General features: G+C 45.9%; 1 pseudogene; it reads left to right on the forward strand.

Annotated features, from left to right (window-relative positions):
- Positions 1-5718: 5718 nt before the first annotated feature.
- LOC123076288 (uncharacterized) lies at positions 5719-9950 on the forward strand (annotated as a pseudogene).
- Positions 9951-23077: the final 13127 nt, after the last annotated feature.

Raw genomic sequence — 23077 nt, forward strand, 5'->3', positions numbered from 1 at the left:
CCTGTGTGAGGTGGCTACCGCCTGACATTGATCCTGATCTGCTGGGTATAGGTGGTTCTGGATAGTTAGAAAGGGAAGATCTAGCTGACGAGCTTGAATTCTTGGCCAAGTGTGAGACAGTATCAGGTTGGCATTGTTGTGATGCTACTTGGTTATGAAAGGGTTGTTTCTTTTTTTATTCAATGACTCTGTCAAGTTCATAGATAGATGGGTCAGACCATATTTGATCCTCATCAATGAATCCACAATTAAGGAGGCCTCTGTGGTTGTCAGCTTGTAGAGACTGGTTGTTTGCAGTTTCTGTTGAATTATGTGGAGGCTCCAGTATCCTAACTCTATTCATAGGAGGCGTTGTACTCTTGTTACCTGGATCTTCTGTCTGCTGTAAGGACCTCTTGTGAGCTGCCATTTGTGGTTCCAGTTCTGGCGGATGTGCGCTTGTGGTAATAGGGACGCTGTTTGTGGGATCAATAGGTGGTTGCTTCATACACTGTTCATGTTCTTCTGCAATGTTATTGTCTTCTGCATTGACAGATGGTGCAACAACCAGTGGAGCATCACTAGTGGATGGAATTGCTTTTCCCGCGTCCAGTACTGAGCCAGAACCGCTGGCAGAATCACTAGGGACTTCTACTGTAGGAGCAAGGGAGGAAGTAGCTCTTGTGCGTTCTGTTTCAGCAATGTTCTTCTCGTCACTCAAAGTTGAAACAAGATGGACCTTACCTTCCGGCAGTGAAGAAGAACATTGTCCAGTGACATTGTTTGATTTTTGTGCAGGATGGGATACAGTGAGGCTCTTTGTGTTGGTTGAAGAGTTGTTGTGAGCGCTGTCAGAACCGCTGGACCGTGCAGTAGTTGGTGACATTTTCCCAACGTGATAAACAGGTGCTCCAAGTGTATCTGTTGAGATTGGATCAGTCAGTAATTGTTTGTCAACCGCAGAGTGCGAGGCTGATGTTTCTGTTGCAGTCGGTTTTGCTATTTCCTCCAAGAGTTTTTCTAGTGGGCTTGTCAGAGAGTTGTGGTCTGCAGATCCTCCAGCAGAATTTTTGGTTTCAATCGGTACAGAACACTCAGATGAATTTTCACCTGTCATTATAATTGCCCCGCTCTCCAGCATCTCGGATGTTGACACGAAGGGCTCATGGACCGGCAAGCCACCAAGGCAGTTGTGCAGATGGTTATGCACATTGTCCAGATGAATCTTGGCTTGTCCATCAATGTCCTCTGTGTTGTGGTCGATCCTGTTCACTTCCAGTAGCAAGTTAATCAGGGTTGATGATTTTAGGCGTGAAGATAGACGAATTTGGGACTGCTCTTTGTCGTACAGATTTTGGGATTCTAGGTCAGGGGTATCGCAGCAGCCCTTTAAATTTTCCAGGGAGTATGATGTGGCGTGAAGGACACTGGTCGAGCCACTGCTGGAAGAACTTTGACTGCTTGTCGTGCTAGAACTTGGAAGCATAGAATATGTTGAAGGGAGTGATGAAAACGTTTCTTTTTCATTTGAGTTGTCCTGTTGCAAGTTACAATAAACGCCCTGGTCTCTGGTCTTGGTTTCTTTTGCACTAAGATCCCTACCAAGTGAAAGGAGCTTCTCCAATTTCTGCTCGAGAACCGGTTGAAACTGCGAGAAAAGTTCTGTGTACATTTCATTGATAACTTTGGCAATTTTCATCTTGGCCTGGAATTGAAAGAAAAACCATCAGATATTATTAACACTGAGAATGAAAAGAAGTTATTAATACCGAAAATGAAAAATATCTTGTGAACTACTATACGTTGTGTCAATAATTGCAGAAAGGGCATGGAATAATGTGCGCAGAAGGACACATGGTGTGCTGCGGGAAGTGCGGCTAACAAAGTCCATGAATCATGGTGAACACATTCCTTGAAAGAGCACACTCGACGTACCTTACGAAGCATGGTTGATCTACCATCGTAGGGAAGCAGTGCTATATTTAACACAAAGGCACAGCTAACGTACTATAGGAAGCACTTCTATATTTAACACAAAGGCACAGTTAATGTACTATAGGAAGCACTTGTAGTTTTAACACAAAAAGCACAGATGACGTACTATAGGGAGCACTTGTATATTTAACACAAAGGCACAGTTAACGTTCTATAGGAAGCACCTGTAGTTTTAACACAAAAGCACAGGTAACGTACTATAGGGAGCACTTCTATATTTAACGCAAAGGCACATCTAACGTATTATAGGAAGCACTTCTAGTTTTAACACAAAAGCACAGCTAACGTACTATAGGAAGCACTGTTAGTTTTAACGCAAAGGCACGGGTAACGTATTATAGGAAAGCACTTCTAGTTTTAACACAAAAGCACAGCTAATGTACTATAGGAAGCACTGTTAGTTTTAACGCAAAGGCACGGCTAACGTATTATAGGAAGCACTTCTAGTTTTAACACAAAAGCACAACTAACGTACTATAGGAGGCACTTGTATATCTAACACAAATGCACAGTTAACATACTATAGGAAGCACTTTTATATTTAACACAAAAGCACGGCTAACGTATTATAGGAAGCAGTTCTGGTTTTAACACAAAAACACAAATAACGTCCTATAGGAAGCATTTCTGGTTTTAACACAAAGGCACAACTAAGGTACTATAGGAAGCACTTCTATATTTAACACAAAAGCACAGCTAACGTACTATAGAAAGCCAGGCGGTGGTTGGAAAGGCGTGCGCCTAATGTCTTTCAGCTGCCATGCGGAAGGAAAGAATTACAGTCAAGTCAAATTAATACATGGCAGCTAAGTCATTATGTTGAGTCGAAAACTTCGCCGAAGGAAAATGATGAAAAGTTGACTCACCGTGTGTTTCCCAAAAATTCCTTCCTTTGTTGACAGGTTGTCTATGTTAGCATAATTCTTAATGGCCTCTGTGTCCCACATGACAAGTCTTGCAGGAGTGTCAGGTTCCAGGTCCATAATCTTCGTATCCAGGTACTCAAAATACGTTATCTGCAAGTGGGGAAGAGGTAAAAATTAATCATGTTCTTGTAGCTGCTTGTGGGTATAAAGAAGTGTCCAAGTTAGTGAACGAACCACTGGAATCAGGAGGCAGCCACACAGGGCGCCTGCGAATCCTTTGTCGTTGAAGGTCTGGAGTGATGGCACCAGTTTCTCTGTGACAGCATTGGACCAATCATATGATGATATGTTACTTGCTGGTCCTTCTAGAGCGGCTAAATAGTCGGGGCTAACGCAATCATATGTCGTTGGGCATAGAAATACAGCTGTTGCAAACATCACGGAAACCCGTTGAAACACTTCTCCTGTCAGCTCTGGGGTTATGAGATCAGTTAAGTCTCTGATGTTTGGAGCGTGCCCAACACACCGAGTTTCAGACTTAACCTGACATCTGAAAGCTTCTGAGCATTTTCTAGGGATAATCTGCCCGCCCAGTGGAATTCCTAAGATCTGGTGCACGGTGTACGAGTTGATAAGGAATCTGTATCCACTAGGCAGTATGAAACACCTAGAAGGGCAATCAAAATAGAGGACAAGCCAGCGAACGAAACACCTTGGAAGCTCGCGACATCACAGATCTAGGAGGTATCCAAAACCAATATCTCTGACAAGCTGCTTTTGTGGTTCTGTTAGCTTTTCACAGACAGAAATGAATTTCTGGAAGCTAAGTTTTGTGTTGAACTCTTCTTCGTATTCACCCATTGCAGCAGCTCTGTGGACAAAGATAAGAAATGACCTTTAGCAAATGTATTGTTGAACCACATACTTTTCTGGCAGAAGCTTACATATAAACGCCGAGTCAGCAAAACAGAGATAAATATTTAAGCTGTGATTAAAAATGCAGCTACAATGAGAGGCATTGATTTCCAAAGAAATTTCAACGACACACGCGAGATGCATGATAAAAAACACCTACTTCGAGGCAGCAAGCTGCTTCTTTGTCCTGTACTCCTCAAGAAGCTTTTTGTGCGCTGCACGTTTTAACTCGATCCTTAGTCTCTCTGTCTCTAGTTGGTCATGAACCATGAAATCTTGGGTGACAATCTCCGTGCCATCGACAGACTGAGACTGAGTCTCCGACAGCTGTGGGGTGGAGTCCATCTCATCGAACTCTACATAAGAGGTCATGAGACGTCATCGTTACCAGGTCAGCTATGTAAGACAGTTGTTAGCAGTCCATGTGAGACCATCATCAACAGGTTGGTTAGCTAAGACGGGTTCTAACTCTGAGTTAGTAACTGCTTTGCAAAAACGGACATAAATCCTTTGGATCTCTGCTATAGATTGCGGATCTATACAAATAATTTGACCTATCTCTAGTTGGTTAGCTAAGACGAGTGCTTAAGTTTTGCATGGCTGGCGATATAACTCAAGTTAGAAAAACCATGGTGCAAGCATGCAGTTCGCATGATTAAAGTGAGGTTAGCTGAGTCCTAATTTTAAATCCATAACCCCTCTGCTGTTAAGACGGCACAACAATTTGAGCACGGACCAGCTGAAGATAATTGGATCCGGAACCGATATTCAAATCACGCCCCACCTGCTGTGTTGCGCACATGCGGTGTGTGTGCAGCCCGCGGAATTGCTAGCACTGGTAATTTTTTGTTCAAACGTTGAATCAGTGGCATAATCATGGTGAGGATGCAATGGATTACCTGAACAGGAGATCCACGGCGAGTGAGATGAAGGAGACCGATAATTTTTCAATGACGAGCGAACTCTGTGGAGGGATCAGGATTGGCTTTCCTTTGGAGAGCTCGCCTGTCGCCACCGATGCTAGATGGAGAGAGATCTGGAACTCATCTGCGGACGACCCCACAAGTTAGTCAAATACTTGGAGGAACTATTTGAGAGCCCACATGTCAGTATGAGTTTGAAGTCCACCTACCACATTTTCTCATCTCAGATGGAGGTACTCCTCGTAGGACTCATATAAGGCCGACCCCACAAGTTAGTGAGAGACTTAGAGGAAGTAGTAACTGAGAGCCCACTTGTCAGTGTCATCGACGGTCAAGTGAAGTCGACCTACCACATCTCGTCACGCCCAAGAAACATGTCCATCTCTCATGCGTCGCAAAACTCACCCCACATATCAGGTTATTCTTCTCCTGCACGGAAAAAAAGAAGTAACCTCTCTCTTTCTTTCTCTCTCTCTCCCTCTATCTTTCTCATTTCTCTCTCTCCGAGGTTCAAAATCATTGAAGGGGATCGCTGACAAGCTGCAGGGAAGCAGACCCCCCCGCAATTTAGAAAGGTGTGACTTCCGAACAATCAGCGCATAAGATTCGGCAATCAAAGGTTAGTAAAAAATTTATCAATGCACCTTTTGCGTGGCGATTCCTGATACACGAGATTCAATTTGTTGATGAATTTGTTGTGGTCGGGATTCATAGAATAAAATTGTTTAGTTTTACACTGTAGCTTTGATTTGAGTTTGTTTTTTGTTTTGTATCCTCTCGTCCCTGTAATACAAGGTTGTTACTTTTGTTAGGTTTCATGGTTATCTTTGTGTTAAGTGTTGCACAAGCAAATTAGCATCAGAGGATCTCACTTTGGTTGAGGCTGTAGTTTAATTAAAAATTAATATATGTAGATATTTATATATGTTAATTATATAGAACTAAAAATATATCTCTGTTGATATCGACTTCGAAAAGTTTCAACACTGATACTGCAGGTTTATAACCTTTATATTTATTACGTCTCTTTTTCGAGGCAGATGTTCAGGAGTGCGTCATCTGGTCAGGACAACAGGGACGGTCAGTCTTTGAATGACATCGGCAAGGATTATGGGAGGTAGGTAATAGTAAGGCAGTTGAACATTAGTGTTTGGTCTTTTATTTCTGGGACGTTTGCTGTCAAGCTGTCACCACTGAGAACACCAAATAGTAGATCATTAACAACAACAAAAATGATTTATATATCCAGGATGAATGCTATAATATCTGTTTATCCTATGCATCTACTCTGCAGTTGAGTATCGAGAGGTGGAAGAAAAAAATTACTACAAAACGAGAAGAAGATCAAGGATGCAGATGCTGTCAAACACGCACATGCCATGCGGGATGGAATAATTGGAGTCAAGAGTGAGATACAAGTTCTTGGCAAACGCCCTAACCAGGAGCATGGTGTGCAACAGACACCTGCCAAGAGGAGCATTCTAAGCAGCAGAGACTCCACTAAGCAGATTGTGTAGGTAACGGCGAAAACTTCAAACGCTGGTTTTAACGTACGTGGAAGTTTTAGTCGCACGTGCCTCTAATTATTTTTTGGTTTGAAGACATAGATGCCCACAAAGGCGCAGAGCGGGCGTTGTGACGACCCAGCATTTGTAGGCGGTCATAATGAAGAGGTACAGGGTAACATAGTTTCCTTTGATGCAAGCAGAAGGATCATTGGCAACAAAAGCATTGGTGTTCAAGGATTCGGTACGGTTTGCACAAGCAAGAAGAGCCCAATGACAAAATCAAACATAGGAGCAATAAGCTTTACCATACAGCAGCATCAGACAGCAATACAGGTGACAACATATACGAACGTGCAACAACATTTAAAGAAAATGTATATTTTTTTGTGAGCAATTTTTTCTTTGTTTTCGTCTGGTATATTTAAATTGCAGTATCTTCCACACGCAGGTGTACGAGGAAGGAAGCAAGTATCGCGGTAGTCCACGGATCGATGAAAACATAAGGCAAGGTCCTTTGAAAGGATCACCTGTGGCGTTCAACATGAGGGGTCCTTCCAAAGGATCTCCGATGGCATTCAAAATCGTTAGCGAAATCACCAATGCACGAAGGTTGTCGCCAAGATTTGCTGGACAAGAGAGGCATGGGAAAACAAAGGTGACGTCGGAACTATGCTTTTTCAATTCAACGCACAAACAGTTTTATGGGAGAACAGGGTAAAGTGCAAAACAGGAGGACGGTTATCCGTCTTGTACGACTGTATGTGCAGTTGTTCTTTTATATAGGATGTTGTTGTGCCTCTCCGGTTGTATGGTGTAAACAGAAGCACATCTGTGCCTCTTTGTGCAGATGTGTGTGTAGCATGGTCACATTCGTGCTGCTGGGTGTAATGTGAACAGTACCTCTGGTGTACCGCTTATACTCGGTGAAGAGGCACGGGTCTGGTTTTGGTATTCCAGATGATCCCTGATGAGTCATATAAATATTTTGTTTAGAAACTAAAAAAATGCATATGCTGCTCTGGACATCTAATTCTGTTTCTTGCCATGTGTTCAGGATTTGGCGGAGGGGATAACAGATGAGGGAAAGAAATATCATAGTTCTCCATCCATTTCGAAGGAAACGCAACGTTCACAGCAGCAAGTAGCGTACAATGCCAGCACGGATTGCATGGTAGAAGCAGCACAGTCCCTTAGTTGCACGAGTGCCGGAGAAACATGGAGCAGCATTGCACAATGCAACATTGGAGAGGCAGACTGATTTATGGATTTGGCCGTGCCATGCAGAAATGACGCTGCTGCGTGTGACAAACAACAGAGCAGCAGCAGCTCCGCTGTAAGTGGACCTGTGGCTGGCGATGAGACTGATGTCGTGAGAACTGAATGCGATCAGACGAACGAAGACACGGTAGACAGAATCATCATGGCGCCGCCGACCATTGTAGAGAAAGAAATGGACGACATGTTTAAAGAAGGCATATACCCAACGATTCAGGAGGTCACCGAAGCGCTCGAACCAGAGGCTGGTATGGTATTCGGATCATTGGATGAGTGCTTTTTGTTTTTCTGCAGATATGCTAGAAAGGTTGGCTTTGCTGCCAAGCGATCAACGAGCAGAAGATCGACATATGATCAACAGCTTGACAAGCAGGTGTTTCAGTGCACCAAGGAAGTGCAGAATAAAACAACTGAGAGACATGTTAAGGAGAGAAGGAGCAACTACTTGATCCGGACAAGCTGCCCAGTCCAAATAACAGCCAAGAGGGATACAAATAGGAGGAAATGGTATCTGAAGAACGTGCGTCTAGAGCACAACCACCAGCTTCACCCATCTGATTGGATGCTGAAGTTGATGAGATGCTATAAGAAGATGACACCTCAGGAGAAATTCTTTATACAAGTGCTGCAGAAGGCGAGGTTAGAACCAAGGAAGGTTATGCAGATTTTTACTGCCATGGGGAAACCGAGGTGAGAAATTATGTTCAACACGATTGACATAAGCAACATTGCATGCCGGGACAGGGCTGGAGAGCGCGGCACTGATATCGCAGACACCATGGAACTGTTTGCTGATATGCAGAGGCGGAGGCCGGGATTCCACCATGTGGAAGAGACAGAGAACAATGTAGTGCGCGGCCTGTTCTGGACAGACTCCTTGTGTAAGATGAATTATGATCTATATGGAGATTTCGTGTCTTTTGACACGACATTCTCTACGAATATATATGGCTTGCCATTTGCACCAATTATAGGTGTCCACAACCAGGTGTCGACCGTCCTGTTTGGAGTAGGCCTTTTGAAGGATGAGAAAATAGGGTCATTCAAGTGGCTCCTAAGCACGTTTGTCGAGGCAATGGGAGGTAAAGAGCCGAAATACATAATAACAGACCAGGACCAGGCGATGAAGACTGCAATAAAGGAAGCTCTTCCGAGAACGAGGCACAGGTTCTGCTGGTGGCATATTAGGAAGAACCTGAAGGAAAATAACGCAGCTGTGTTTGCGCAGCACCCAGAGATGTCTGATGATATATTTCGATCGTCAAAAACTCACTAGATCAAGACGAGTTTGAGCGTGCATGGAAAGCAGCAATTTCTCTGCACAAGGCGGAAGGCAACAAACACCTGAACACGCTATGGGAACTCCGAAATTTTTGGGTGCCGGCCTACTTCAAGGACTGTTTCTATCCTTTCTCGTCAACAACCACTCGCAGTGAGAGCACGAATTCAATGTGGAAGAATTACGTCGACCACAAGGACACTATAAAAAGGTTTGTTAATGCGTATCACATGATTCAGCAAAATTGCCTCGCCACGCTTGACAAGAAAAGACACCGAACATAAGAGAAGGCGCCATCACTAGAGATGGGTTTTCTGATTGAAAGACAAGCAAGTCAAGTATACACGAATGAAATTTTTAGGAAATTCCAGCTGGAGCTACGGAACCGGACTTACTTCAAGTGCTCTGACCTGGCAAAGGGGAGGCAGTATTTTTTTAAAAAGATTATTGAGCCTCGGGAAAAAGTGTGGAAACCATATCCGGGCGAGGAATTTGACAGGTCTGAGTTCAGGGTAGATGTGGATGAGCAAAAAAATAATATAGTTGCAGCTGCAAGAAAATGAGTAGGGATGGCATTCAGTGCTGCCATGTGCTTAAGGTGATGGACCAAACAGGCATGATCAATCAACTTCCAAAATCCTTTGTCATCCCCAAATGGACCAAGAATCTATCAGAGAGTCTGAGAGTTCTGTCTACAAGTCAAGGTGATAGCATGACCATACAAGACGATGAAACTATGAGATTCGGCCTCGCTTACGCGGAGTTGTCGGATATCTATTCAAATGCTTGCAGAAAAGAGAAGGCATACCGTGTGCTGCGTGAGTGTACGGTAGATATGAAAATAAAAGTCATGGCGGCACTTGCCGAGGAACCAGACACATGCATTCTTGCCGAAACTCTCAAGAACCCTCCCATGAGTGCCTCAAATGGTACGAAAAAAGGAGATCGAATCATAGCTGGTTCTGAGAAGAAAGGAAAAGGAAACAAAGCCGCATCCAAGTGCGGCCGTTGTAGAGTAAAGGGTCACAGGAAAACAAACTGCCCGGATAACCCAGAAGTCCAGGAGAGGATGAGGATTGAAGAGGAGAAGAGGAAATCGCGGCAGGAGAAGAGGGCAAGGTTAATGAAATGGCCGACAACACCGACAACACCATCGAGGACATCAAACGGCTCAGGACAATGCACTCCTAGCCCAGGAGGAAGACGTTAGACGCCAGCAACTCCAACGACCCCACTTACAGCAGGGAGCATTTACCAAAGTCTTGCATGTACGCTAGAATCGAACATCACACAAGCCAGGCACACAGAATGCATGCAGGGAAGCCCGGGACAAGGCACGGAATCTGCGCAGTCCATTTTCAGAAAGGAAAGGTCTGAGTGGAGACTTTTTGGTACCGGAGAACAGTACGAATAGAAAAATTAAAAGGTAATAATGCAGCTTAAACAGGACGTAAGCAAAAAACAGTGATGGCCGCAATCTTTCGCTTTGTTTTTATGTATGAATATTAATTTTACAGGTAAATAGGTTGAATAGCTACGCAGAAGGGTGGGGTTGCACAAGGGTCGAGAAGGAAGAATGGATCGCTGAACATTCAAAAACAAGGCCGCACGTGGAGCGATGAAATAGCAAGCAATTGGTGGGGAGGGCGGGCGGTTGTCGAATATTTATTTTCTTGTGCTGTGGTTATAAGAACGGCTTGTAAGTTAATTTGTTGCAGTTATAGAAACAAAACAAATTTAAATAAGAATGCCTTTTGCTTCTTTATGTATTTTTTACTCGGCAGACAAAAATATCAGAGGCACAGGTTTCCTTGTTATTTTCCGCAGCCGCGTCGGTTTCTGAACGTGGATGTTGTAAGCATACAAGCATGCTTCTCTGCTGCGTGACAAAGAGATAAAAATAACACAAGGGCACAGGCAGCCACGGCCATGCCACTGGTGAGTGTTCAACCGTGACTCTCACGGTTGCATGGTCACGCCCGCCGTTATGGAACGAAAACGTTTTTAAGCACAGAATCTGGGTCGTGCTTCTGGGGTTGCATAACCGTGGCTTTCATGGTAACTGTGCCTCGCCTGTGCTTCCGGGGTTGCATAACCGTGGCTTTCGTGGTAACTGTGCCTCACCTATTCTAATGCATGTTCTTCCGTTATGAATGCATGACTGTAAGTAATTCAAATAACCATGCTTGTGATGCGTGTCCAACCGTGCCTCATGTGCCTTCACGCTGTGTTTCTGTCATGCAAAGATTTCAAACTGAATGGGTCACGGTTGTGTTTGTTTTTCTGTTTCACAAATGGATATAGTGCCTGGCAGTAGGTTCACAGCGTTTGCTGTGAGAGAATCACGTCTTTACATGCTACTAAAGCACATGGAATCACGGTCGTGCCTGTGTGTGGCATGTAGAATAGTGCGTTACAATGCCGAAGGCAGGACCGTGTGTCTCGTTCTTGAAAAGTCGTGGTTCTGCCATCACTTCATTCACTTGGTTTTGTCCATGTTTTAGCATAATCATCTGCAAAGCAGAGGCACGGCGTTGAATCTTGTAGTGACTTAATTGTCAACGTGCCCGTGGAAAATTTTGCCGCTTGCAGAGGGAAATGGCTGTAGAATCGTGCTTCCAGCGTGGAACGGATTCACAAAGACAGGCACGCTTTGTGAATGTGTGCGGTAAATAATTAAATCACGGAGGGGCATGTACGTGCCCGGGCTGCAAGTACAATAGTGCATCTCGTACCATCAAAGCCGTGACTCTATTTGACGTTTCAAGCAGCCACCTAGCATTGACTTGTTACTACTTTTGAGTTTTCAGTGACCCAGTCGATCTGTCATGATCAGGACTTCTAACTAATGTGTGTGTTCTACTATAAGTTTGAGTCTAATGTTGTATACCTGTTGCTAAGTTCCATTATTAGTTAATACCATCGATTGTTGTCGGATGTGGGGTTCCGGCAAACCCTTAAGGTTCGAACACTGGGGTGCGCGCGAAGTCTCTCCCTCCTACCGATCTACGCTCTAGCTCGCTAAGATCTCGCGAATGAACTCGATGAACTTGCAACACAGAAAGACACGGGGTTTATACTGGTTCGGTCCACCGTTGTGGTGTAATACCCTACTCTAGTGTGGTGTGGTGGATTGCCTCTTGGGCTGATGATGAACAGTACAAGGGAAGAACAGCCTCTTGAGGTTGAGGTGTTCTTGTGCGTATGAACTTGTGGCGTGAGGATTTGATGCCTCTACTGTGGTGGCTAGCTCTACTTATATAGGCCCTGGTCCTCTTCCCAAATATCGAGCGGGAAGGGAGCCAACAACGGCGGGCAAATTTGAAGGGGGACAGCTAGTACAAGCTATCCTGACAAAAGCGGTCTTCGCCTGCGAAAAGCTCTGGGGTGACGCCGTCTTGGGCTCCACGATGACCTCCGCCTTGCCGTCCTCCTGGTCTTGGTCTCATTGCACCAATATAGCAACCTTTGCCTGATGCCTCGGTACTCTTCGCCTGCCCTGGCCTCCTTAGTACCAAAGAGGAAATAGGGGCGCTGCGCGCACTGGCGCCCGCTTGGCACCCGCCTGGTACCGTTCATCATGGCTCACATCACGAGAGGCTCGTGAGGTTTGCCTCGCCTTGATATCTCTGCTCCTCGTGAGCCTGCTTGGCTAGGCCACTCCAGAGGAGGTCTTGCATCGTCCGCCTCGCGAGGCTTGGACCCTCGCGAGGGTCTTGGGTGTCTTGTTGATGAAGATGGATCGTACGGCCTGCTGCTTAGCCACGCTGTGGGCCGCAGGCAGGCAAGTCTGGGGACCCCCGTTCCCAGAACGCCGACAATTGTTTACTATTACCAACTTAGTTTATCTCTTGTAGTCCACTTTTTATGCATCTCTCTATATGCGTGCGCATGTATAATCTGATTCATTTCTGATGATGTTAATCAATGTGCCTCCTCGTGCCTCTTGTACCTGTAAGACTGTGTGTTTGTTATCACTGCACGACACTTCCTCTGTGTATGTCCGTGACCCTGTGGTGAACGTTTCGGTGGAAACATGCTGCACAGCCTAGAACATAGCGTCCTGTAGAACCACGACAGTGCTGTTTCTGCAAATCGAGACGTGCTTGTGCTTTGTTTAAAAGCGTGCCCGTGCTTCACTGTGAAACAATGAAATACAGATAGCCACGAACGTCCGTGCCTTTTATATCGAAATAATATACGTAACATCAAGAAAGATGTGTGACGCAACTCAATACGGAACTGTGTCTGTAGGCAGTTCACGTCCGTGCTTTTTATATTCAAGGAAATAAGATTTTAAAAACAGCGTCCCTCACATAGGCCATTGGGTGCCTCTGTGGGCTAAACGCCCGTGCATGTCCGTCTGATAGAGTCACAGGCTACCACCGGCCATGCTTTTGAGCGCTTCATGCCCGTGCCTTTGACCCGAAACACTTAAACAAAGAAAGGTAGGAATGTCCACGCCTTCATGTGTGCACAAGACATGACTCTAGTTGGTACAAAGAACCTTGGCTGCAGAGACTTCATGCCCGTGCTTTTAAAAACAGTGCCTCTCGAATTGGCCATTACGTTAATGTTCACATTTGTACCCATAAACTTGACCCAGGAAACCAAAACACGTTTGTTATCAAAGTTACTGACTACGAGGTGACGCAAGACAAAATAAGAAACTTTTTAGTCCACTGCTTAATTGCTTCAGATACAGCGATCAAGGTCACTGGGCGCGAAGTTCCTTGACCTCTTTTATCATAACGTATGTCTACAGCGTGAGCTTGTCGTACTCAAGTTTGAGCTTTGCCTTCGTCTTCTCATCCAGAAGATCATACAACCTCGTGGATATCTCCACAATCTTCAAGAGGTGAGCTTCCGTAGCCTCCCACCGGTTCTTCACCTGGACAAAAGAGAAGGTGTGAGATTGATGGCAGGACGCACTATCATCAACTTAGGATGAAGTTCACCACAATGATCCACGTTTCACAACTAATGCAGGTAGCCAAAAGAAATAAAAAACGAATGAAACAGAAGCAGAATGAACTTACAGATGAGGAAGCCTGGCCAGCGGAGATTTCCTCCTGCCTCAGGACACGGCTCTCTGGAGTAGTGTCATCCTGCACAGCCATGGCGGAGAGTGTCAGGGTAGAGAACAGCAAGAGGAGTGGATAGCCTGGAGGCGGATAAAAGGATGAAAGGGATGTGGCTAGGGTTTCGAGATTCCGTCTGGCTTATTCACATTTCACAACTAAATCAAGTAGCCGAAGGAAAGAAAAAGGAAAGAAGTGGAAGCAGAGTCAACTTACAGATGAGGAATCCTCACCAGCCTTGATCCCCTCCAGTGTCTGGGCACGGGGTTCCGCAGTAGTGTCCTCCTGCGCAGCCATGGCGGAGAGGGTCAGGATGGAGAGTAGCAAGAGGAATGGATAGCCTGGCGGTGGGCAGAGGGGGGAAGAGGGTGTGGCTAGGGTTTCGAGACCCCGTCCTGCTTAAATAGCCGGAGCCTAGCCTCGGGCTACGAGCCAGAGCGGCGTCACCGGAGGAGACGCCCGTCAGACCCTTGGGTTTCCGGAGTGGTGCCATGTGGCGTTCACACCCGAATACGAGGAGACACCCGTCGAAACATTGGGTTTCCGCAATTAACGCACGAATGTGACTCCACGTAAAACACAAGCTTGCCTCCCTGAGCGTCTTTACCGTGCCACTCCTGGTTATAAATCAACGGATGCATTTGGAGCACAAAGAGACACGAAGGTGACCTCTGACTTGAAACACTGACACACTTGACGGTTCAGGCATTTGAGTTAAAATCTTACAACGAAAACAATTGTAACATGGACAGTCATCCGATTCTATTAGGTTTCCATAATAATCGCACAATCGTGACTCCGGGTAAGAATAAACCATGCCTCTCCACCGACTCATTATGAATACAATTAGAAAACCTCTGTGCGTGACTCTACGTAATTAGAAGACCTTTGAGGGCTGTATGCCCGTGCTTGTGACCCTTGACACTGAAACACAGAGTAAACGCCCGTGCCTCTATGCTGTATGCACGTGCTTATGCCCGTACAAGGAAATACGCTTTTAAAAACAGGGTCTCTCGTATAGGCCATTCCGTGCCACACAGAGTAAACGCCCGTGGCTGTGCATAAGACAAAGGTTAGCGTGACTCTATGTAATACCACCGACCATGCCTTTATGCACTTCATGCCCGTGCCTGTGATAATTGTGATCCCGTGTAAAATGCAAGCATGCCTCTCTGGGCCTCCATACCGTGCCTCTCCTGGTGTTCGAGTCAACGGAATCATCTGGAACACAAAGAGACACGAACATAGGGACGAACTGTTCTACATGCCTGTGTGGCATGTAGAACAGTGCGTCACAATGCCGAAGGTAGGACCGTGTGTCTGGTACGTGACAATGCCAAGCCGTACCGTGTGTCTGGTACGTGACAAGCCGTGACAGGAGCGTTTCAGCAGAATCATTTGCAAAGCAAAGGCACGGCCTTGAATCTTCTATTGACTTAAATGTGAACGTGTCCGTGGAAAATTTTGCTGCTCGTAGAGGCAAGATGACTGTAGAACCGTGCTTCCGGTGTCAAACAGATTCTTCTATTGAATGTGTGCCATAAATAATTAAAACACGGATGCGCATGACCGTGCCTGGTCTGCGTGTGCAACAGTGCATCTCGTACCTTGAAAGTCGTGGTTCTATTTAATGTTTCAAGCAGTCACCTACCATTGACTTGCTACGAGTAGTACTTAATCCGGGCCCCCCTGTCAGAAAGAAAAAAAGAAGAAGTAATTAATCTGGACCCCTCCGCTCCCCGTTGTGGGTATTTAAGTCGTCTCTTGGATTGACAGGCTGTAATCCATTTCTCTAGATCCACCTCAGTGAGCACTGGTTGTGGGTGGCGCCACTCCAGCAACGGAGGTGGAGATGGAAAGCGCTGCTCGTAGCATCAAGAGGTCGAGAGTGGCGCCACCGGCGATGCCGCTTTCTGGTGCTGTGCTGGTCGTCGGAGGGGATGGAAGCGGCAACCGTGCTCCCTCCCAATCCGATGAGGAAGAAGAGGGATGTCGTGCGGACCGCAACAGCGATCTCGCCGACGGCGTCCTAGGTGAGATCATCTCTCGCCTTCCCATCAAGGATGGCATCCGTACTCGAATCCTCGCACGTCGCTGGTGTTCTTTGTGGCCCATCGCTCCTCTGAATCTCGACTGCCGCGAGATCTTTGACTCTCGTCTTTTTAACGATGGTGAAAAAGTTCATATCGAGACCATATCTCATCTGTGCGCCTTCACCAAGGAGCCCGTTCGCAAATGCTATTCCGGAACGCGGCTTTGTCGAAATCCTATTGTTAGTCTTCCGGAATCCATTCTGTCCGGCCATGCTGGCTCGGTTAGCCGCCTCTCTATTCCGGCGTGCTACCTATAGTGCAGGCCCTCCACCGTTGATGCCTGGCTCCGATCCTGGAAGTTGAACAATATCCAGGTTCTTGAGTTCTACTACCTCTTCCCAGAATTTCTGACGCAAGAGGTAACTCTATTGGATCTATGCACTTCAACTACGCCCTCGGCACCGGAGTCCGTGTTTCGGTTTTCCTCCTCTCTCCACACCCTCGGCTTTGCTCTTTGCCAAATACCAGACAATTACGTAGGGACGCTTAAGCTACCACTGGTGAAAAGACTCTTGCTTGTGGTTGTTGATATATCAGACGCGTCGCTGCAAAGCATAATCCACTGTAGTTGCCCTGCACTTGAGTCTCTCCTGCTTGTTTGCAATAGAGGAGGTCGTCGCGTCACAATAAACTCGTCTAACCTTGTAAGCATTGGCATTTGTTGTCCACACAGAGAACTCATTGTTGAGGATGCCCCTTCGCTTCGATGGTTGATTGTTGATTGTCTGGTTGATGACTGTTCGATAACCGTTGTCTCTGCACCTAAACTGGAGACGTTAGGTGAATTCGTGTTTGTGTCTCCCTCAAAGTGTCTTGAGGTACTGACTTTCCTTAATACTGGAACAGAGCTGTACTTGTTCCGATGTTTGTTCTATTAATTTGATGGTCTATGTTCTATTCTTCATGCAGAGTCAGGACTTGGAGGTAACCACTGTCTTTGCGTCTGAACCGTATCCATGTCGTCTCACGTGTCTTGAGGTATTGAGTTTTTATGATACTTCCAGCTTAACTTTATTTGTGAGGAAACAAGTTTTATTTCATCCAACCTTTATGCTATTAGTTTTGTGATCCATCTTCTGTTAATTTTCATCAAGGGTTTGAAGGCAGTCAGTCTAACAACAATGCGTCAATCTGTCAAGACCTTGCTTATCTACATGTATTATAAGGTGGACATCGTCGTTGAATTGCTGCAATGCTTTCCAACACTGGAGAAATTGTTTGTCGAGGTGATGATATTCAGAAATTTGCACACTGTAGTACTCCTTCCTTTTTGAAATGCTTGTCTTAATTTTGACTGAAATTGATGCACCTGTATCTACACATGATTTATAGTTGTATACATCCATATATAGACAAGTCTATGTCTAACTTCTTGTTACGGAGGTGGTAGAACTAATTGTTTCATTTGGTTTTTTGATGGTGTGTATCTCTTTTTATAGACCCTAAGTATTTTCAACCTATCATTTATATTTTAGGGATCGTTGATTTCTCATGGTGAAAAAAACAAATGGCATCGTAATTACCGGCACTTTCTCAAACATCACGACGTTTGTCTAAAGATAGTATCGCTGGAAGATTACGTTCGCTCTGGGAGTTACGCTGAATTTGCGATGTTCTTTGTTGTTAGTGCAAAGGATCTGGAGACCATGACCATTAAGTTTACCTCCCCTCCCACAGAGTTCACGGGAGTATTTTACGAAAAGCAACAAAGGGTTCTGGAGTGGCATAGAAGGGCTTCTAAACATGCACGTCTTAGATTATCATCAAGTTGCAGCCACGCGCGTCCGCATTTAAGAAAGAGGAGTGTTGACTACCTGGATTTGACGGTTCCGTTCAGGCATGGATGCTGAAATCAGGCCTTGTGTTAGTTGTCCAGGTGTATGGAGTTATTTGTTGTTCCGTTCTTTTGAGCTTGGGTTTTATGTAAACTTTACCAGACAACCGTTGTAGTCTTTGCACCGTGTGTAGGCTTGTCTGTTTTTGTGTTGCGTGCAGTCATGAAGGAAATGAGTGGTTTTGCGGCTTTGTACGGGCCGAAGGACCATAAAATGCCGTGGCACCAAGGTTAAGAGACATAAAGTAGATTTAATGTTTCAGTGGAGAGATGCGCGCTGCATGTGTAACCGTGCTGTGTTGTATGTACGACGGTGCCTGTCTTATATATGTACCTGTCATGCACACAATGCATGCACAACCGTGCCTGTGTTGCAGGTAGAGCGGTGCTTCTCGGATGTACCTGCCATACACACTGAGGAGCTGCAATTGAGCCTTGCACTGATGGAGCTGCATTTGAGCCGTTGCACTGTTTCTGGTCCTCGTACTGTGGTTATAAAAAACGGCTTGTAAGTTTATTTGGTTCAGTTGTAGAAACAAAGCAAATGTAAGCATAAAAGATTTTGCTTGTTTAGGTATTTTTATTACTCAGTTGGGAAAATATTATAAGGGCGATAGGTTTGTTTGTAAATGTTTGCAGCCCTTTCTTTATGAAGTTGGATGGTGTAACAATACAACCATGCATCTCTGCTGTGACACATGAGAGATGAAAATAGCTGAAAGCATAGAGAGCCACCACAACGGTGAACCAAACCTGTTTTGCGGGGCATTACGTAGTGCTTCTGGTTACCGCACAACTGAGTTTCTACTCAACAGGCCACACCGAAATGCATCTCGAGGATTCTAGCCGTGACACTACAGACTCACAACCATGCTTTTGACCTTGTCCTGACATCGTGATGTTCGTTCTCTGCTTGAATAACGTGCCTTCCACAGCCGCCCTACTGTGCGCGTAGCAAAGGAGCAACGCCAGCTGATAAAGTGCATTTTCTACTACTAAAAGTGTGGCCCTCGTTGCATGACTTCCATGCGTTTGACAGTGGCTCTTTGTTATAGAACCTTGGTTGCAGAGAGTTCTTGCCCATGCTTTTAAGGACAGTGTCTCTCGGATTGGTCATTGATTGCCTCACAAAGTAAACAGTGAGGGTTCACATCTAAATCCAATTCTGTTATGTTTCTACAGTAAACGCACGAATGTGACTCTGCCTAATACTCAAGTATGCCTCATGGGCTTCTCGTCCGTGCCTCTCCGTCTAAACGAGTCGACGGAAACATTCGGAAAACAGACACAAGCGAACATGACTCTATATAATACCACATGATGCCTTTGTGGATTTGATGCCCGTGTCTACGACCCTTATCACTAAAATACAGAAAGTCACAAACACACATAACCATAGCTGCAGAGACTTCAAGCCCGTTTGGCTAATGAAATGTACGGTTTGCACAATAAAAGAATGAACGTGACTCTGCTTAATACTAAAGTATGCCTCCATGGGCTTCTCGTCGTGCCTCTTCCAGATCTAGCGAACACTGGTCGTAGGCGGCGCCACCGCACCAATGGAGGTGAAGATGGAATGCGCTGCTCGTGGTGTGCCGCCAAGGGGTCTAGAGTGTCTCCGCCGGCGACGCCGCCTTCTCGTGGTGTGCTTGTCGTCGGAGCGGAAGGAACCGGCGACCGTGCTTCCTCTCGATCCGTGAGCATGACTCCATGTAATACCACCGACCATGCCTTTGAGCGTTTTATGCCCGTGCCTGTGACCCTTAACACTGAAACACAGACAGCCACGATGTCCACGCCTTTATCGAACAATATACGTAACATCAAGAAAGAAGCGTGATGCAGCTCAATAAGGAACCGTGTCCGTAGGGAGTTCACATCCGTTCTTTTAAATCAAAGGAAATAAACTTTTAAAAACAGGCTATCTCACATAGGTCATTCCATGCCTGACAGAGTAAACGCAATGACCATGCCTTTGAGCGTTTTATGCCCGTGCCTGTGACCCGAAACACCGAAACAAAGAAAGGCCTGAACGTCCACGCCTTCGTGAGTGCACAAGACATGACTGTAGCTGGTACAAAGAACCTCCGCTACAGAGACTTCACGTCCGTGCTTTTAAAAACAACGTCTCTCGAATGGGCCATTATGTTAATGTTCACATCTGTACCCATAAACTTGGAATTAACGTGACCCAGGAAAGCAAAACTATCAAAGTTAGTGACCACACGAGGTAACGCAAGACAAATAAGAAACTTTCAGTGCACTGCTTAGTAGCTTCAGATACGACGATCAGGGTCGCTGCTGTCTACTTAGTCCGGTGAGACTTCTTTTTTGGTTGCTCGGTGCGAAGTTCCTCTATCTGTTTTTTCATAACGTATGATTCTAGCTTCAGCTGGTTGCGCTGAAGGACGAGCTGCGCTTTGTCATTCATAAGACGTGCAATGGTGGCTTTGTTCTCCTCGTCCAACTTTGTGGCTCTCTCCAGGAGATCCTCGAGCATGTTCTGCACCTGGACAAAGCAGAAGGTGTCAGATTGATGGCAGGACGCACCCTGATCAACTTTGGAGGAAGCTCGCCACAATAATCCATGTTTCACAACTAAATCAAGTAGCGGATAGAAAGAAAAAATGGATGAAGCGGAAGCAGAGAGAACTTACAGATGAGATAGCCTCGACAGCCGAGATCTGCTGAGTAGTGTCATCCTGCACAGCCATGGCTGAGAGTGTCAGGATAGAGAACAGCAAGAGGTGTGGATGGCCTGGAGGCGGACAAAAATTAGGAAGGGGATGTGGCTAGGGTTTCGAGATTCCATCTGGTTTATTCACGTTTCACAACTAAATCAAGTAGCCGACGGGAAGGTAAAACGAATGAAGCGGAAGCAGAGTGAACTTACAGATGAGGAACGCTTGCCATTCTTGATCTCATCCAGTGTCTGGACAAGGGGTTCCGCAGTAGTCTCCTCCTGACCAGCCATGGCTGAGAGGGTCAGGATAGAGAGCAGCAAGAGGAATGGATGGCCTGGCGGCGAGCACAGGGGGGAAGAGTGTGTGGCTAGGGTTTCGAGACTCCGTCCGGCTTAAATAGCCAGAGCTGGCCTCGGGCGACGAGCCAGAGCGGCGTCACGGGAGGAGATGCTCGTCGGACCCTTGGGTTTCCGGAGCGGGGCCATGTGTCGTTCACACCCGAATAGGAGGAGACGCTCGTCGAAACGTTGTGTTTCCGCAATCAATGCACGAACGTGGCTCCGCGTAAAACACAAGCATGCCTACCCCGGCATCCCGACCGTGCCTCTCCTGGTGACACAAACAGACACGAAGGTGACTCTGGATAATTACAGGTCATGCGTTTGTGGGCTTGACAACCGTGCCTGTGACCTAAAACACTGACACACAGAAAGTCGTCTTCATGCGTAAAGGACCGTGACGGTACTAAACATATAAAGTCGCCTTCGTGCATTTGAGTTGAAATCTTACAACGAAAACAATTGTAACAACGACAGTCCCCCGATTCTATTAGGTTTCCGTAATTAACGCACAAACGTGACTCCGGGTAAGAACAAACCATGCCTCCATAGGCTTGACGTGTGTGCCTCTCCGACTGACCGAGTCCATCGACTCATTTAGAATACAGTTAGAAAACCTCTGTGCGTGACTCTATATAATTAGAAATCCTTTGAGGGTTGTATGCCCGTGCTTGTGACCCTTGACACTGAAACACAGATAGTCACGAACGTCGATGCCTTTATCAAGAAAGAAGCGTGACGCAACTCAGTACGGAACCGTGTCTGTATGGACTTCACGTCTGTGCTTTTAAATAGAAGGAAATAAGCTTTTAAAATCAGCGTCTCTCATATAGGCAATTTGGTGCTTCATAGAGTAAACGGTCGTGGCTGTGCGTAAGACAAAGGTTCAGTTCCGTGGGCTAGACGCCCGTGCATCTTCGTATGATCGAGTCTCACAGGCGAGCATGACTCTGTGTAATACCATCGACCATGCGCAATAAACACATGATTGTGACCCTGCCTAATACTAAAGTATGCCTCCATGGGCTACTCGTCCGTGTTTCTCCGTCTGAATGAGTCGACTGAATCATTCAGAACACAAACACAAGTGAACATGACTCTATTTAATACCACACGATGCCTTTGTGGATTTGATGCCCATGGCTGTGACCCTAATGACTGAAACACTGAAACACAGAGAGTGCAAGCCCGTGCTTTTAAAAAATGCGCAACAGCAGTGACATCTGCAATTATGTCCCTGCACTGTGCCTAACCGTACCTCATGTGCATAACCGTGCTTACGATGCGTGTCCAACCATACTTCATGTGCCTTCATGCGGTGCTTCTGTGATGCAAAGATTTCAAACACAACGGGTCACGGTTGTGTTTGCGTTTCTGTTTTACAAATGGATATAGTGCCTGGCAGTAGGTTCCCAGCGTTTCCTGTGAAAGAATTACGTCTTTATGTGCTACTAAAGCACGTGGAATCACGAGCGTGCCTGTGTGGCATGTAGAACAGTGCGTGTCGTATCACTTCACGGCCGTTGTGTGGTTCGTGGCAAACCATGCGTTTGCCATGGTCGTGCCCGTGTGACAGGTAGAACAGTGCGTCTCGAATCACTTTTCTACGAAGGCATGATCGTCTGTGTGTTTGCTGACAAACCGTGGTTCACTCAATCATTCGGAACACAAAAGCTAGCACAAGAGAACATGACTCTATATAATACCACATGAAGCCTTTGCGGATTTGACGCCCGTGCCTGTGACCCTTATCACTGAAACACAGAAAGTCACAAATGTACATAGCCGTGGCTGCATTGACTTGAAGCCCTTTTAGTTAATGAAATGTACGGCATGAGCAAAAGACCGTTTAGCCATCGACCAAAATACCGAGTTCGCTATTGGCAAGGTTATAGATTGAGCAAAAAAGGTACGGGCATTGTTTCACCACACCTACTTAAATTCCAAACCGGAAAGTGGCGGCAACATTTCACTCCAGCACTGTTTTCAGCACTTACAAGTGAATGGATCCTTTAAATCCAGGTGCTCAACACATGCGTGCCTTAGATCCAAGTTCCCGTGGTTGCAACTTGGCGACAACCTAAGGCAAGAATGCTTAGAAGCCTTTTTTGTCCCACTGAAGCACGTCTTGTTGCTGTTTGTAGAATTCTTCCGTGAAGTCTTCCTAAAGAAGAAACTTGATCCTCATAGTCTGCAGCTGTGCTGCATTGAGAATAAAGAATGTCGCAAATCAAATGCTTTTCTCACATTGAACATAGGTTTCCAGCGTCAGTGACTTCAAACGAACGTCATGATGGTGCTTGCAAG

The sequence above is a fragment of the Triticum aestivum genome, chromosome 3D (assembly GCF_018294505.1).
Source record: "Triticum aestivum cultivar Chinese Spring chromosome 3D, IWGSC CS RefSeq v2.1, whole genome shotgun sequence".
NCBI lineage: Eukaryota > Viridiplantae > Streptophyta > Magnoliopsida > Poales > Poaceae > Triticum > Triticum aestivum.